This window comes from Chrysochloris asiatica, unplaced genomic scaffold (assembly GCF_000296735.1).
Source record: "Chrysochloris asiatica unplaced genomic scaffold, ChrAsi1.0 scaffold00057, whole genome shotgun sequence".
In the NCBI taxonomy this organism is placed as follows: Eukaryota; Metazoa; Chordata; class Mammalia; order Afrosoricida; family Chrysochloridae; genus Chrysochloris; species Chrysochloris asiatica.
In genome coordinates this window covers 4,961,970-4,968,898 of record NW_006408575.1, presented here as the reverse complement: position 1 = coordinate 4,968,898, position 6,929 = coordinate 4,961,970, and positions in this window count along the sequence as shown.

Genomic DNA, 6,929 nt, shown 5'->3' with positions numbered 1-6,929 from the left:
CTATAAAGGCACAGGTGTCTGGAGATGAGGGAGTTACTCTTCTGCTCTTCCAGCTTTATCTGGAAGATAATTAATAATGGGTCCCTCTTTATAAAGGAGTTGTAACATACTAGGTACACCAGAGCATTCTCAATTTGTCCCCCACCCCAAAGATATTTGTAATATCTGGATGCACTTTTGGTTGCCACAACTAGATGGGGATGGGTCCCACTGACGTCTATTGAGTAGAGCCCTGGGATGCTGCTTAAATAGCTAACAATGCACAGGAAAGCCCCCATAACAAAGAATAATCAAGTCTCAAATGTCAATACTGACCCTGTTGAGAAAAACCTATACTAGAGGAAAAATTGTTAAGTGCTGTGGAGTTGGTCCCAACTTATAGCAACCCTGTGTAGAGTTTCCACAGAATTGCTGGTGGGTTTTAATTGCTTACCTTGGGGACAGCAGTTCAGTGCTATCTTTTTTTTTTTTTTTTTAATGTTTTATTGTTAATTATGTGATAGTTTACATGGGAGAACATTAGTTTTACATTCATTCTATCGTATATCGTCTCATTGCCATGGTTACAATCCCCTCCATGCAATCTTTCCCCCGTACTCCCCAGGTCTTCAGTCGCTCTCCCTCTCTGGATCTAAAGTCTCCAGCTGCTCCATCGCTCCACGTCATCATCTCTGGCTCCATTTCAGGCATCACTGTTTCTCTGGGTAGGGTCCCGCTCTCTGCTCTTCTCCCTTGATGGTCCTAGGGACCTCCGCTCCTAGATTCAGTGCTTATCTTATAGTGCTACACCAGTCCCAGTTCATAAAAGGAACCTTGGAAGGTCTTCAAAAATCTTGGAGGAGATTAGGAATAGGATATAGACAAGGAATCAGACTTGCTTTCAGTCACTTTAGAAGGCAGACCTCAAGGTAGATGTGAAAAAGCATAGATTGTGTGGGAGGAAGTATACTGGCAGAGGTTGACAGTCACTTTGCAGTAATGCATTAAAGTCAATGCATCTGAAGGCTCAGGTACATTCAAGCAGGGTCTCTCCTTCCATTAGCAGCATGATTTTGAAATGGCCCCTAGCTCCCAGTGATCCATGTCAGGCTCACAATACTCCCTCTCTCCTCCCTTCCAGGTCTGTCCTACCAGCCTGCTTGCCATTGGAAACCTCACTGCCTGCTGCTGGGTCATCGTGCTGAACTGTGCTCATCACCTCAGCTAAAGGTAGAGTCTTGCTTCTCTCTCACTCCTGGCACGTGACACTATCTGAAGGTGTGTAGGTTTCCTTTGACTGCTGACCTGCTCAAACTTAGTCACTTCTCCAGGCCATGTTCCCTGCTGCATTGGATTTTACTGAGGAAGTGGGTGGGATGAGAAAGACTCCTTCTTAGGAACAAAGTCCTGGCTCACCTCTGCTGCTAACTAGCTGGATGACCTGTCCAGCCCCTCAATCCTATGAGCCCAGATTTCCTCACCAGGAAAAATCAAAACTGAACAGAGATGTGCAAGTACTCTACGAACTACGAAGCATATGTGAGATGTTTAGGGATGTCCTTTTTCTCCTAATACCCTCACACATCCCACCATCCTTCCCACACACATAACTTTAAGGGTAATTTGTTCTAAGGAAATTTCTTGAAGGACAATTTGAAAGTGAAAGAAGTAATTACTAATGAAAGGAACAGTTCACAAAAACCTCAGTCATTAACAAAGCATATGCATGATGTTCTATATCTTTGTATTGAAACTTAAATGTAGTGAAGCACTATAAAAAATGTGGAGAGTTTTGTATTTGTAAATTGGCCTTCCACCAGTACTCTGAGTTGTTGTTGTTATTAAGCACCATGGAGTCGGTTCCGACTCATAATGACCCTGCGCAGAGTTTCCAAGGCTGTAAATCTTTACAGGAACAGAAAGCCCCACCTTTCTCCTGCAGAACAGCTGGTAGTTTCGAACTGCTGACCTTGCGGTTGGCAGCCCGACTCATAACCACAACACTACCAGAGCTCTGAGAAGGGTCCTTAATTAGCCCATGCCAACTTGCACACTGCAGCTGCTACCACCTGTTGTGTGTTGCTGTTAAATGCTTCCTAATAGGTTCCAATTCATAGTGACCCTGTATAGGGTTTCCAAGGAGCAGTGGGTTTGAACCACTGACCCTGTGGCTAGAGGTCCAGCATGGCTCTCAATTTGAAGTGCTCAGCTGCTTTCCCCTACCTGCCCCCCGTCCCACTGCCATAGAGTTGGTTGTTACTCTAAAGAGTAGACTTGCTCCTAAGATTTCCTGGGACTATAAATCTTTATGAAGCTGAGTGCTTCATCTTTCTCCTGTGGAGAAGCTGATGGGTTTGAACTACCGACCTTGTGGTTATCAGACCAATACTTAACCCACTATACCACCAGGGCTCTTCCTGCTGCAACATTCAATCTGCTATTGTTGGGTCCTAACTCATGGTTACTCCATGCATGCCAAAATGAAATGCTGTCTGGTCCTGCGCCATCCTTGTGATTAGTTGTACATCAAATCCTTGTGATCCAGAGTTTTTTGCATGGATTGATTTTCAGAAGTAGATCACCAGACCTTTCTTCCCAGTCTATCTTAGTCTGGAAGCACCACTGAAACCTGTTCAGCATCACAGCAACATACAACCTCCACTGACAGACAGGTAGTGGCTGTACTTGAGGTACAAAATTCAATGTTGTTGTTGTTAGGTGCCATTGAGTCGCTTCTGACTCATAGTGACCTATGCACAACAGAATAAAACATTGCCCAGTCTTGTGCCATCCTCACAATCGTTGTTAAGCATGAGTGCATTGCTGCTGCCACTGTGCCAATCCATCTCATAGGGGTCTTCCTCCTTTTCACTGACTCTCCACTTTACCAAGCATGATATCCTTTTCCAGGGACTGATCCCTCCTGGTATGAGAGATGAAGTCTTGTCATCTTGGTTTCTAATGAGCATTCTGACTTTACTCCTTCCAACACATATTTTTGTTGTTTTTCTATCAGTCCATAGAGTCCTGATGAGATGCTGTAGGATGAGCACTTAACAGCCAATCACAAGGTGAGTGCTTCAAACCCACCAGCTGCTCTTTGGAAACCCTACACAGGATTACTGTGAGTCAGAACTGACTCAATGGCACATAACAATTACACCATCAACCTATGGCACTTTTCTATTCTTCTCCAAAACCATAATTCAAATGCATCAGTTCCTCTACAAACTTCCTTATTCATTCTCCAAATTTCACATGCTTATTAGGTTATTGAAAATACCATAGCTTGGGTCAAGTTCTCCAATTGACATCATTAAGGTCAAAATCCAATAGGTTCTGGTAAATATGAAGAAAGACTTCATAACTCAAAGAAGGGATACTAAATGAAACTCCTCATAAATTCAAATTACACAATCCCAAATATGTATCATTCATACCTAACTTGATAGAGCACTTTCCAGCTCATGAAACATGTTTAATAGCATTTACTCAATCAGTAGTTTGATTTATTGTTCAATTATAGTGTGTCAGGTACCATGCCTAGAGCTTTGCAAGTATTCTTTGATTTATTCCTTACAGTAAATCTCTATGGTAGGCACTATGATAATTCGCATTTACAGACTAGTAAACTGAAACTTGGATTCCTGGTGTAGAGCTGTAGGATAAGCACTGGACTGTTCAAATCCAGCAGCTGCTCCTTGGAAACTCCACACAGGGTCACTATGAGTCAGAACTGACTCAACGATTCTTCACAAGAGCAACATAAAACTGAAGCTTACAGGAGTTAAATACCTTAGCTGGGGTCACACAGCTAGGACTTGGCAGAGCTGGTATTTGTATACCTGTCTGACTCCCCTCTTAACTATTTTGCAGGCGTCTGCCATCTGTGTCAGTCAGGGCAGCCTTTCCCTGATTGTTTTCTGCTGACTTGTTTTCATTTTTCTCTGTCTAGTACAAAGGTTACAGACTGACTGTCTACAAGCTAACTATGACCTTCAGATATGTACAAGAAGACATGTGTAGTGTTTTATTTTTTGTTGTTGTGTTTTTGAAAATTACAAAAGGAAATTTATTTCAAAAGAATAAATGAATATTGCATTTGAAAAGGTGATAAACAGGCAGGTGTCTTGCAAAAGGGTGCAAAAAAGCCACAGGATAAAATTTCTCATTCAAAAATTTCAAGCAAAAAATAACTTAAAGTATACTCAATTGCTTTGTGGAAGGGGAACTGTAAGGGGAGAAATACAAATTAAATATTAAACTATAGAAAGCAAAGTAACTTCTGCTCAGGTTTAAGTTTACAAATATACTTTTAAAAAAGGAAAGAATAAAGACAAGAAAGTTACACTTATTGCTCAAATATTTCCATACTTGAAGTGGCTTTAGGCCACTGGCTAAACTGCCTTTGAGGCCCAGCCTAGCTGATCACAGTTTTCAAATGGCAATTGCATGTTCCAATGTCTATTCAGATTTCAAGAAAGCTTAGGTTCAGCTTATAGTCATTTGGAACGTTTAGAGACTATTACCATTCCACATTCAAGTTGACCAACTTTCTTTGTTCATTTGTATCATTCTAGCCTTTAAAAATATTTTCCCATAGACATTATGCAGAAATTCTAGCAAAAAGGATGATCCCCAATGCAGAAGCATCTAACAGCACACTAAATAACAGTAATTTGCTCAGTGAAATAGGCCTACATTGGAAACAGAAGCTATTCTTTAAAAAAAATACATCAAACTACTAGAGAATGTCATTAAGTGATTTGAATAGCAAACCTGGGAAGAGAAGATTAAGTGTGGAATGAAAATATAGGAAACATTCAAATGCAGAGCAAGAACCTATGCTACTAAAAATGCCTATGGCATTAAATATTCCATAAACCCCCCATCTGTTGTTTGAACCTAAAGAGGGTATTGGCTAAACATATACATTAATTTTAATTAATAATCTGAGAAGTTAAATCTTAAAAATGGCAAAAGCAAACCAAATCTCGCTGTGATAACCATGCTATCAAGTCACTCTTATTTGGCTGTTGTTGTTGTTGTTAAGTGTCATTGAATCAGTTCCGACCCATAGCAACCCTGTACAGGGTTTCTGAGGCTGTAAATCTTTACGGGAGCAGAAAGCCTCATCTTTCTCCCATAGAGCCGCTGGCATTTTCGAACTGCTGACCTTAAGGTTCACAGCACGATTTGTAACCACTATGCTATCAGAGCTCCTTTTATTGGGTAGCCCTGGTTATTAAACCCCCAAGTTTAAAATTAGACTATCTCTTTCGGTAGAAACCTGTATGTACATCAGATTTTATATTTTTGGCAATAGTTCAACCATGGGGATCTCCAAACTGATCTTTGAAAATGCAGCCTTTGTTTATTTTAAATAACAGTAATCATGTTGGTGCAATGGACTTAAAATTCCTTGCTATTGGGGGAAGAATATATAGCTGACAAATCAGTAATGGGTTCAGCCTCAAAAAGATAATCACTGTGTCAAAGACTACCTATTCCTGGAGTTAAAAATAATTATATATATATATATAGTCACTATGAATAAGCACCAACTTGATGGTACCTAACAACAACAACAATACTTACATATGTATGCTATGTATGTTACATACATGCATTTGTAGTCTCACTAGTAACATTCCATGTTCAAAAGTTTACATCATAATATATGGAGAAGAGTTATATAAGCAGTGCAAAGTAATGGACTTCCTCATAAAAATGTAATGTAATTTCTGAAAATTGAAAAAGGTTCTAAAGTAGCTTACTTTTATAACACTAAGAAGGAATGTTGTTGAGCTAAATGGGACAGAGGTAAATAGTGATGCATGCTCAACCTTGGAACAACAGGTCTTTGTGATACAAGGATGGAGGCATAGTCTGAAGAGGAGAAATAATGTTAAGATGCTTGACTGTCTTATGAATATTGGTTTCTATTGTATACTATTGTAAAATAGACAGTTGAATGGGATAGAAAGGAATGTCAGGAAACATGATTACAGAAAGCTTGTAAGCCTGTCTTCAGCCTATAACTGATTGGAATACTTAAAATGAGTTCTAGAACTTGCCCAGTGAATTTGTCCTCTTGTGGAGCCTTTGCAATGTATAAGACCTTAGGTGGAATCCTGAGCCCCATCCAGAACTTTCTGAGGTGGGACATTCTCACTAGAAAGGACAAGCAGACCAGCCTGGAACAGCTAGAGCAACAGAAGATACATCTTCAAAGAAAGATCATCAGGAAAAACCCAAAACAAAAATGGCAGTATGATTGGCTACTTACTACAAAAACAAGCAAGCTGTTTTGCCGAGAAGCCATCAAGGCAAGCAATCAAGTCCCTTCAAGACAACCCCCTCTCCAAGACTGAAATTCAAAGGGAACACATGATCAGTCATGTAAGTTTGCTGGCAACCACATTCGTCTAGTGAGTGGAAGAGGGGGAAAGGCAGCAATGAAGAAATAGGCTGAGTTCAACCATGTTCCATAGACTCCCATTGACTTTGAGATGAGAGAGAAAAGAGGAAGGACTGTTTGGTCCAAAATATGGTGAAATCTGGGGACTCCTGAGCCCATGAACAAGGACATAGCCACAGAAGGATAGAGTTGAGAGTGAAGCATCCAGCTGATATGAACTGAAGGAGATGCCTAAGAACACCCAAACTTGCAGATAATACCTATTTGACCTAGCCTCGATGGCTTGGTAATCAGAACTCAACTACAGGAAGATTTAAAAAACAGTTTTTGATAAAGGAAACAAATGTAAATTGCTAAAATTTGACGAACTTGACCTATACTTATGGATATAGTAGCTCAAAATACCAACTGAGAGGGAAGGAGTCTTCACATCAAGTATCAATCCTATCCCCTCTGTATACAGGGTAGATAGGGACCGACAACTTAAACACTGGCTACCTAAATTGGAGGGGCAATAAAGGCACGAAGT